Here is a 12,006-nt window from a genome sequence, read left to right on the forward strand (position 1 = left end):
TTCGCAACTATGAATGGGGATATTTTCCTTGATGCTTTTTCTGGATCTTCACTGTGGACAACAGGGTATTTGGGATAGACATCTTTTATTTTTTGAAGAAATTGTTTCCTTACATCGGTCCGCCCTCTCTAGAAAGGGTGTTCATTTGATGAGAGAGGGTTAGCCACAGAATATGCATGCTTTTCGGCTACGGTGCCAGCCACCCACCCTGGAGCCCAACAAGGGGACGGGGCACGAACTTGCAAGCAAGCCCTGCCCAAACCAGCTGCACACCTCAATTAAAACCAAATATGATGCAACTCGGTGCACTTGGCCACACAAGGTTAACCCTCGCTGCCAGGAAAAAAGGAAAAGCCTCGAAGGGAGGAGGAGACAGGAGAGTTGTAAGAAAGAAGATAGGGAAGTGAAAGATGGAGGGGAGGACAGGAAAGGCGACTGCCGATTTCCCCGGTCGGATCAGGCTGAAGGTGCCGTCTACGGGAAGCTCGGGCCAAAGTGATGTGTTGCCTCCGCTGTTATAGTTGACGGTACCTCCGCCGAGGTGCCTTAAAGATCCAAATGCTCGGCACCGGCTCAACCACCAGGATACCTTTTTCCCAGGACACGGCGATGCCACGCACGGCTAAGCGCGGGTGCTCGGGTCCGTGGTGACGCACTGCTCACTATCATCTCCTTGCGGGGATGTCCCTGCGGATGCTCGGGTTAACCCCGTGGTATCGCAACTCACCAACTTCTGCACGCAGCAGATGCCCCTGCGGGGAGTTTAAACAGTGAATCTGAGTTACACTTAAGATCTTTCGCAGCTATAGTGGGCAACACAGCCATGTACACAACAGCCCCTCATTGCTTGATCCCACACAGCAGAAGCTCACGTCAGGCAAAGTGGCATTGCCCAATGGGTGAAACTGACCACTTTCGCCCTAGTTAAATTTTGCGTGTTTCAACTGTTCCGCGCCACATTTCTTTTCCCGATTAGAGACGCCTCGTTACGCGTTGCAGCCTTTTTTTTTCCAATACAGCCACCTCGGTGCATATCGTACCTTCAGCATAATGCTGTCAGAGGTAGGATGTTTTGTCCACCCGACGAGAAGCATATGAACCGATGACGTAGGCCGGGAGAGCTGTAATCGTCCCGCTATTGATCACTCCAAAGGGAGTCGAATGTGCAAACCTGCCTGGCCACATCATAATAATTTGCTGAGGGCTTTCTTCAGAACGTACCGACGGCAAAGACGTTTCCCAGAAAGGCAGCCACATTATTTAGGCGCTCTACAGGCAAGCGAGTATGGCTTGGTTTATGGGTTTAACGTCCCAAAGCGACGCAGGCTATGAGGGACGCGGTAGTGAAGGGCCCCGGAAATTTCGACCTCTTTAGCGTGCACCGACATCGCGCAGTACGGGCCTCTAGAATTTTACCTTCATCGGTTACATGAATGCGACAGAAGTTTACCCCAGTCAACTTTTAGAGGTTTTGAGAAGGAAAGGCATGGCACGTCCTCTACTCTCGTCTTCGACGTTTATGCACTTTCACTCAAGAAGTGGATTGCTTCTGTCGCATTCATCAGGGAAGCCATTGAGGAAATATGACCACCTGGTTTCAGCCGTGTCCTCAGCTGTCCACCCCAGAGCAATCTGGCGACGGATCGTTTGGAAGAGAGATTTGCCGTTATTACTGCGTGGAGTTCCCTCCTTACGGTGCAGTAATAAGACAAAAGGGGCCCCAGAGAATGTTTGAAAAGCGGGTGTTAACTTCGCAAAAATAGTTATATTTTGCAGGTCATTCTCGCGCTACTGCCATACCCGAAAAACTTGGGGCCTTGTGCACAGTCCTTACACTTGAACAACAAATGCAGCTTAATTTTACGAAATTACGCAACCCTGGTACCCTATAAATTATGACTACGCCGTCCTTTTTCAGTGCAGTTAGCGGGGGACCAGAACAGCCCATCATAACTTTTCGAATTCCGTGTAGCCCGAGCGACTGCACCGCGCATAACACGCACTAAAATTGCCAGAATATTATTGCCACGAGGGGAACAACTATGCACTGCGTATTTCTAGCTCAGTCGCATTTCATCCCCCACGTAACCGCGTACGAACCACGCCACACGCATAGAGCGCACCCCGCAGGGGCGTCTGCTACATGTTGGTGAGTTGCAACATCACGGGTTCCTGGGTATACGCAGAGACATCCCCGCAGGGGGATGATGGTGAGCAGTGCGCCACCACGGACCCGAGCACCCATGCTTAGCTGTGTGTGGCATCGCCGTGTTCGGGGAAAAGGGGATCCTGGTAGATGAGCCGATGTCGAGCGTTAGGACCCTTAAGGCCCCTTAAGGGGACCCTTAAGGCAACGCATCACTTTGGCCCCAGCTTCACATAGACGGGACCTCCATCCTGACCCAACAGGGGGAAATCGGCAGTCGCCTTTTCCTCTCCTCCCCTTCATCTTTCGCTTTCCTATTTTCCTTCTCGCAACTTTCCTGTCTTCTCTTTTCTTACTTTTCCTTTTTTCCAGGCTGCGAGGGTTAACCTTGCCTGACGAACTACCCTGAACTTCATCATATTTGGTTATAGCTGGGGTGTACAGCTGGGGTGAGCAGGACTTGCGAGTTCCTGTCCCGTCCCCTCGTTGGACTCCATGGTGGGCAGCTGGCACCGTGGCCGAACAATACTGCCACCTAGTATTGCCAGGTGGCGCATACGAAGTAGGGCGACGACGACGAAGTAGGGCTCGCGCCGTGTGGAGTCTGTCGCTGTTGTTGCCCCAGCTTGCCTGGCCTTCCCTTTCGTGCCTACTAATAAACCCCCCTTCGTCAGCAAGTACGTTACAGTCTGGTGGAGGCGCTGGGTAAGATCCCTGTATATGTCTAATACTCCTCCGCATACCCTGGGCTCCAGTCCTTCGCTGGTGGACACCCCTGTGCACCGTGCTAGCCGGAGAAACCAAGGCCTACCTCCCGAACACGGGCTTTTGGAGTCTGCAAGAGCACCCACCCATCGACCTGTTATGCCAGCTGCAGCCTACTATACCTTGCAGAATCCGCGACTGCCCAAACCATTCCATGGCAGTCAGCTCGAAGACGTCGAAGACTGGCTGGTCGAGTTTGAACGCGTGGCCTCGTTCAACCAGTGGGACGACGCAGCCAAGCTTCGAAACGTCTTCTTTAGCCTGGAGGATGGGGCACGTACGTGGTACGAGAACCGAGAAGATGCGCTAACATCATGGCATGAGTTCCGCCGACGCCTGCTGGAGACCTGCACCAGCACGGATCGGCGAGAACGGGCTGAACGGGCTTTGCAGTCTCGCATTCAAATGCCGAATGAGTCTGTAGCCATGTACGTGGAGGATATGACTCGGCTCTTCCGGCGAGCTGACCCGGCCATGCCCGAAGAGAAAAAGGTGCGCCAACTCATGCGCGGCGTCAAAGAACAGCTATTTGCAGGCCTCGTGCGCAGCCCACCATCGACCGTCGCTGCATTCCTTGCCGAGGCCGCGACGATGGAAAAGGTTCTTCAACAACGTTCTGCGACTTACAACCGGCCCGTGCATGCTGCTGCAGTCACCGAATCGTTTGCCACCGCCGGGAGCCACCCTGACGATTTGCGCGAACTGATTCGCACCATCGTGCGTGAAGAGGTCCTCAAGTTTTGCAGCCCTTCGCAGTCTGCACTTGGTTCGCTTTCCGCTCTTGTTCGCGAGGAGGTGCAACAGGCGTTCAGGGGTCCTACCGTCGAAACACCACCTCTGCCGGGAGACTACAGCCGCCCCACCTATGCCGAAGTTGCGAGACGCCCGGCTGCAGCTTCGCCACCGCCGATTCCAGTAACGCCTCCTGCACCGCTGTCCCCAGTTCCACCAGTCCCGTATTTCGACGACCGCCGAGTGCACTTGCGGAAGGCCGATGTCTGGCGCACACCTGACAACCGGCCACTCTGCTTTCACTGCGGGGAACCAGGCCATCTCTACCGCAATTGCTCTTATCGACGACTCGGTCTGCAGGGCTTTCGCGCCGATTCGCCCAGACCCCGGTTTGGCCACCGGCCTCCAGCCATTGAAGACTTCCTCGCGGAACAGCGACTTTCAGCCCGTGCGCCGCATCAGCCGCGCTCATCTTCTCCGCGGCGCTCTTCCCCGAACCCGCACAGCTCCCCGCGAGCAGTACAGGGTCGCTCGCCGAGCCCTCGCCGGGAAAACTGAGACCAGCGACCTTCGGGGGCGAGGTCGCTGGGAGTCGCTGCGCTGAAGACCTCCCGCCGCCGCCGCTACGCTCCGACCGTGAACAGATAGTACCGTCATCTGACCAAGACAGCTGCGTTTCCTTGGACATACCTGTTCTTCTCGACGGTCACAGAGTCAGTGCATTAGTGGACACCGGGGCCGACTATTCAATTATCAGTGATAAATTGGCGACTCTTCTAAAAAAAGTCCTTACGCCTTGTTCTGTAGTGCATCTCCGTACTGCCGGTGGTCATCTCGTTACTCCAAAGGGTATTTGCACGGCTCGCGTTCAGATTCAGGGATCTACGTTCGTCGTCAGTTGTGTAGTTCTATGCAATTGCTCCCGCGATCTCATTATCGGCATTGACTTTCTGCGGGAGTATGGTGCTGTCATCGACCTCCGCCGACGAATCATCACCTTTTCGACCGGTAAAGCGACCCACCTCGCCGAATCTTGCCATCGCAGTGCCGCCCTTCGTGTTTCTGCAGACAGTGTCACGTTGCCGCCACGGAGCAGTGTTTTGGTTGAAGTCACTTGCAACGACTTGCATGACGCAGAAGCAGTCGCCGAGGCTAACCGTTCACTCCTGCTTAGTCAAGGCATCTGCGCCGCTCGCAGTCTACTGACGCTTCGTGGTGGCCGGTCTGCGGTCCTGGTCACTAATTTTTCTAATGAGTACCGGCACCTTTTTGCAGGAACGGCTATCGCTTCTGCCGAACCTGTTACCGATATTCCCGTTTGTTTTGCGTCCGCGGCAGCCGGCACTGACGAACCTTCCCTTGAAAACGTCGACATAAACTGCCACCTGTCTCGGGAGCAACGCCTGGCTTTGGAACAGCTGCTGAAGGAATACAAGTCGTGCTTCGCTTCCTCCTCGAAGGTTCGTCAAACACCCATCACGCAGCACCGCCTCATCACCTATGACGACGCTCGCCCTATACGACAGCAGCCTTATCGTGTTTCTGCTAAAGAACGGGCGGTTATCCAAACTCAGGTTCAGGAAATGCTTGACGATGGCGTTGTTCAACCTTCCCAAAGCCCGTGGTCTTCACCTGTAGTCCTTGTTAAGAAGAAGGACGGCACTCTCCGGTTTTGTGTCGACTATCGCAAACTGAACAGTGTGACCAAAAAGGACGTCTACCCGTTGCCGCGCATTGACGACTCGCTGGATAGATTACGGCGCGCTAAGTACTTCTCATCCATTGACTTAAAGAGCGGCTATTGGCAAATTGAAGTAGACGAACGGGACCGCGAAAAAACCGCCTTTGTGACTCCAGATGGCCTCTATGAATTCAAAGTGCTTCCTTTCGGTTTGTGCTCCGCCCCGGCTACGTTCCAACGGATGATGGACACCGTCCTCACAGGCCTCAAGTGGCAAAGCTGTCTTGTTTACTTGGACGACGTCGTAGTTTTTTCGGAAACGTTTGACCAACATCTCCAGCGCCTGCGGGCTGTCCTCGAAGCCCTCCGCTCGGCAGACCTTACCCTGAAGCCCCAGAAGTGTCATTTCGGTTACGAAGAGCTGAAATTTCTGGGTCACGTTGTGAGTGCTGAGGGAGTGCGGCCGGACCCCGAAAAGACTGCCGCCGTCGCTACATTCGTTTTCCCGTTCCGACCGACAAGAAAGCTGTCCAGCGCTTCCTGGGTCTCTGTGCGTATTATCGGCGCTTTATTGCGGACTTTTCCACGATTGCTGAGCCGTTGACGCGCCTCACCAGGAATACCACCTCCTTTGTCTGGACCACTGAGCAACAGACCGCTTTCTCTACGCTCCGCCAGCGCCTTCAAACACCTCCCGTTCTTGCGCACTTCGACGAAGATGCCGATACCGAGGTCCACACCGACGCCAGTAACATCGGTCTTGGCGCGGTCCTTGTTCAACACCAAGACGGCCTTGAGAGAGTTATCGCCTATGCTAGCCGTACTCTCTCCCGCGCCGAGAGCAATTACTCCACGTCTGAAAAAGAATGTCTTGCGGTCGTGTGGGCCACCATGAAGTTTCGCCCTTATCTTTACGGCCGCCCATTCAAAGTGGTCACCGATCACCACTGCCTATGCTGGCTGGCAAATTTGCGAGACCCATCTGGACGCCTGGCACGCTGGAGCTTACGGCTCCAGGAATTTGACATTACTATTGTTTACAAGTCCGGCCGCAGACACGAAGACGCCGACACACTGTCGCGTGCACCAGTTGATCCTGCCGACGCAGCGCCCGATGACGACAGCGGCTTCCTTGGTACTCTCACCGCCTCCGACCTACTGACTCGGCAGAGGGCGGACTCGGACCTTCGCCCTCTCATTGACGCCCTTGCAGGTAGTGATACGGCTATACCTCGCCACTTCTCTCGACGTCTTGGCTCCTTCTGTTTGCGGCAAGGTCTCTTGTACAAGAAGAACTCGAGAGGCAACGATAGACCTTACCTTCTCGTCATTCCAGCCGACCTCCGATCTGACGTTCTTTTCGCCTGCCACGATGAGCCCACGTCTGGCCACTTGGGCTTTTCACGTACGCTCGCCAGAGTGCGGAACATGTATTACTGGCCTGGACTTTCTGCTGATGTCAAACGATACGTTAAAAGCTGCCGAGAATGCCAGCGCCGGAAAACGCCCCCACTTAAGCCGGCGGGTTTTCTCAAGCCCGTTACTGCCCCTCGCGCTCCGTTCGACCAGATCGGCATGGACCTCCTCGGCCCTTTCCCCTTGTCGCAGGGCGGCAATAAGTGGATCATAGTTGCTACCGACTATTTGACTCGCTACGCCGAGACCAAGGCGATCCCTCGTGGCACAGCTTCAGAAGTCGCAGAGTTTTTCATGCACAACATCGTCCTGCGACATGGCGCTCCTTCGCACGTGATTACAGACAGAGGGACGGCGTTTACAGCGCAACTAATCGACCACATCTTTCGGCTGAGCTGCACAACACACCGCAAGACCACGGCCTACCATCCGCAGAGCAATGGCTTGACCGAACGATTAAACAGGACCCTTGCGGACATGTTGTCCATGTACGTAGATGTTCAACACAAAGCTTGGGATGAGGTCCTGCCGTATGTCACCTTTGCCTACAACACCGCCCTGCAGGAAACTACGCGCTTCTCCCCGTTTCGCCTTGTGTACGGACGCGAAGTCCAGAGCATGCTTGATGCCATGCTCCCATGCCCAGAGGATGACCAACTCGCCCCAGACGCCCAACAGTTTGCCCAACGTGCTGAAGAAGCCCGTCAGCTGGCCCGCGTGCACATCGGGCAACAGCAGAGCTCGGATGCGCGCCGTTACAACCTTCGCCACCGACAGGTTGACTACAAACCCGGTGACCAAGTCTGGGTGTGGACTCCTGTTCGTCGCCAAGGCTTGTGTGAGAAACTGCTCTCCCGCTATTTTGGCCCTTACAGAGTGGTACGGCGTGTGAGTGAGGTTAACTATGAAGTGGTTCCGGACGGTGCTGCGCAACCGCGACGCCGACAGCCCGACTCTGACACTGTGCACGTTGTGCGGCTTAAGCCGTACTATACACGGTGACGCAACCGTGCTGATGTTTTCGCCCGCTTCAGTTGCGGCAGTTTGCTTGTTTTTTTTATTTTTTGTTTCACCCTTACGTCGACAGCGACAGCGCTCTTTTTTTTTTCTTCATAAGGGGGGAATAATGCCACCTAGTATTGCCAGGTGGCGCATACGAAGTAGGGCGACGACGACGAAGTAGGGCTCGCGCCGTGTGGAGTCTGTCGCTGTTGTTGCCCCAGCTTGCCTGGCCTTCCCTTTCGTGCCTACTAATAAACCCCCCTTCGTCAGCAAGTACGTTACAATACAAATATTTCATGGCTACCGCTTCCCAACAAAGTGATCGGCCTCAATAAAGAGTGCGGACCAATGTGACAGCCTAGTACCTCCATAAATCCAAAGAAACTTAGCCGAAATTCCACAGTCTCCAAGGCGAAGAGAGATAAACCTGCCCGAACATTATCCCCATTCATGGTAGCTTTTTAAAAGTCTGACCGATGCCTTGGACACAGGTTACAAGTTAAAAAATATGCCCAGTGGCGACCTCCTACTGGAACAATTTCGAATTTTCCAAGCTCTCCACCATATTGTCAATTGGGGAAACCCCAGTCTTAATCACTGCATACCGATCCTTAAATACTGTCTGTGGTGCGATTTCTGCAACAGACTTCATCCACCTCACTGAGGAGGAGATCCTTGAGGGTCTCAGTGACCAGAATGTCATAAATGTGCATCGCATTAAAATAAGAAAAGAGGACAAAGAAATATCTACAAAGCATCTAGTACTCACTTTCAACTTGAGCACACTCTCGGAATCCATAGAAGCAGGTTACTTGAAAATAAATGTCTGTCATTACATACCAAATCCTTCAAGGTGTTTGAATTGTCAAAAGTATGGTCATGGGTCGCAAAGCTGTCGCGGCTACAAAACTTGCACTAAATGCGCCTCAAAACAGCATGCTTCTGAAAACTGTGAAGGAGCAGCACTTCGCTGCGCAAACTGTGAAGGTGGTCGACCCGCATATTCAAGGTCATGTCCCCCATAGAAAAATGAGTAAGAGATCATCACAATGAAGACAATTAAGACTTTCAAGGAAGTGAGAAGGCTCTTCCACGCGAAGAACACTTTCACCTTCTCCGAAAAAACAAACTTTGCTGATGTGGTGCGCAGGGTCGGTGCACTCCGGCATCTGCCCAGGCCACCTTCACTGGCTGCACTCGTTTTTCAGTCCCGGACTGTCCGGGACTACTTGCGGACTCGAGTCCGCTATTTGTTTTTCTCGGGTAGCCCGAAAGCTCCGCCCACCTGCCTGCGTCGCCATAGCAACGCGTTCCTTTTTTGCCTATGGCAGTCCGCGGGCTACTTCGGGCTGCGGGGAAGGCAGCACTCCGTGTGCATTTTGCGTACTTTTCGCGTTCCTGGAGGACGTTATCATGCGTTAAACCTTCACGTGAGCTCCGTAGCTGCTCTCTGAGCCGTCGCAAGACTTTTCGTTCTTGCATCTTCGTTCTATTTTCTTGAAATCCACCGCACACGGACGCGCGTTCGGAGCTGCGAGCGCGTATTGCTTGCTCGTGGCGTAAGGAGCTTCTTGTTCGCCTGTTTCGCGACATGCTGTCTGCGCGCTGTTAGGAACGGGGCTCAAGCCCACCGCTGGAACCAGTGTTAAAGATGGGGCTTCTATCCCACCGCTGGAACCAAAGTTGAAGACGGAGGGGTCCTGGAGATGACTAACTTGTTTAGCCTCGCAGGTACCGCGCCTCCGAATGACGATGTCGGACTGCGTTATCGAGGGAACTGTACAGAAGGGTTTATTCTACATATTTACAGATGAGAATCGACTCGAATGCAATGCGAATGCTCCGATCACACAACAACATCCCGTTAAATACGGTTCGCGTTCCCCAGATCCCTGACTGGGGAACTTAGTTCCAATAACGTTGTCCAATCGGATGGGCCATTGATGACGCTGGCGGTACCACCCACGGCACGGGGCGGTGCTGAAGCTCTCTCGCTCTCTCACAGCTCGGGGGATGAGAAGGGGAAGACAGTCATCAAACACAGATGCGTCACCTTGACCACTGCCGCAAGTTTTCTGTGCGTTGCCTCCGTGGGAAAGCAGAATCCCGCAGTCTTCTCGCAGGTGGTTGAACCTTCTCGAACTCCCCCGCCGGATGGCCGAAGCACGAGACCCCTTCGACACAGCGTCTTTCAATTAGCAGCCTCGCTCAGCGTGACCCTGCGTAGCATCATACAGTCCGGTGACCCGAAGGTCGACTCGGCCAACGTATACCGGTGCTTCCGCCGTGCTGCTGCTGTCGCAAGCTCCTCGCCGCAGCTTTGCCTAACGACGACACTCGTCTGACAGTAATTTCTCCCAGGCCCGTGGGAGACAGCCTCCTTCGATCGGTTCGGAGGTTCGGTGATTTGGAGTGCAACAGCCCCGGCCGTCGTCGTCTATGCTTCTGCCGCCGGCGCCAGGCCTCGTCATATCCCTGGCTTTGCGATGAGTCACACCCGGCTCCCAAGACCACGTTGTCCACTCTTAACAGCTCGTCCGCGGCCCGAAAAATCTCGAATGGCCAGCGTTCACGACCGCTGGGCAGGAAGAGATGAGGCCGGAGTCGGGTGGAAGGGCTGGTTTCCAGAAATGGCATCCAAGCTCGAACATTCAACAAAGAATGGCATCAGTGGACTGTTCCACGAGACAGGGCACTGACCCACAAGCAAGCGCTCGGAATTTGCCAAAGACCCACCAGGCTTCCCACAATGACAACAAATGTTTACTAAAACATGATTGGATTTTGGCGTAATTTTGGTGCCGAGAACGCGCAAAATATCCCGATTGAAATCGCCAAAGACGGACTGCTTGGACCAAGGTTAAAAACAAAAACCCACACACAGTAGGTGGTCCTACCAAGTACTCCTGTCTACAACAATCGGCTGAATCCATCAGCATTTCCGTGCGGTTTTCCGTTCCTGAAACGCATCGAGAAATTCTGTTTTTAGAGAGCAGGACTCCGTCTAAGCAAGCGACCATTTTTGGGGGGAACAAAACTGTCATAAGCATGTTTCAGACGATGATCAGTCTCAAATATGAACCTTGCGCCGTTCAAGTGACTGTGGTAACCCGACAGCATCTGTGCCGCCTAAACCAAACGCGCGCTGTTTGTCTGAAACGCTGAACTCTTCTCTACAAGTCAGCCCGCGGCTGACGTACAGAACATGGTGCTCTTCGTGGTCGTCGCCAACGTGACTTAAAATAGCACCTAGTCCTCCATCTATCACTGGCGTCACACTGGACTCAAACTCTTTACCATAGGCAGCGGTCCGAAGCAAAGGTCGGGACACGCGCGCATCCTTTCGGCTCCTTCAAGAGTTTTCTCTTAGGTCATCTCAGTGTACGTCAGTGAGGCTCCCTTTCGTAAGGTGTCAGTCAATCAAGGGATCAAATCTCCGTCTACGCGACTCTAAGCGTAGTTCTACGCGAGCTGCACTCCTGTGAGTGCCCTTATCTCTTGGTAGCATGGGAAATCGACACCTGTGATTTCTAACTCAGTGACGCCCTAGCCTTTCTAACTCAGTGATGCCATAGCCCTTGTCTAAGGTAAGCAAAAAAAAAACAGTAACCTCCGATCAACTTGTTTTAACTCAAAAGTAGCCTTTCCCTGCCTGATTTCATAAACACACACAGAAAAAAAGAAGAATAAAAAAAAAGAAACAGCTACTTCGAATCGCCACGCGGGGGGGAAAGCTGACTCCCCGCCGCCGAGTTGAAAGGATTAGTTTTTCAGACGCGCCCGCCGCGGTCGCGCTTTGACTGATTGTACTGCGGTCAACTCGTGACAAAAGACTGCAGAAAAAAACGATCCCCGACTCTCACTGTCGTTTCCGCGCCCCCTCGAGGCTCTCCGAAAACCTTGGTCGCTCCTACAATGTCGATAACCGACTCTGGCTCTGGACAACGAGCAGTGACCAGCGCGAGAAGGTGCCTCTTTCTCTCGCCCCAAGCAGGAAGCTCGGCTACCCATTCGCCATGCGCGCTTCCTAGAATGCGGTGCCAAATGTGAAGGACGATTCCTTTTCAAGTGCGCCCGCCGAACACGCCTGCATGTGTCGTCTCGGTTGTTCGACGCCTGCGTTCGCATGCGCTGAGTACCGCGCAACCTTGCGCTTTCTGATCTCTTGGGCCGCTTTGCTTTTTTTCTAACTGGCTTTTTGTCCCGTCTAGGCTTTCTTACAGGCCGATGCCCCTTGAAGCACTTCGCGCCTGTTCTGGTCGGA

Source organism: Amblyomma mixtum, chromosome 5, assembly GCF_055824585.1.
Source record: "Amblyomma mixtum isolate Tamu chromosome 5, ASM5582458v1, whole genome shotgun sequence".
In the NCBI taxonomy this organism is placed as follows: Eukaryota; Metazoa; Arthropoda; class Arachnida; order Ixodida; family Ixodidae; genus Amblyomma; species Amblyomma mixtum.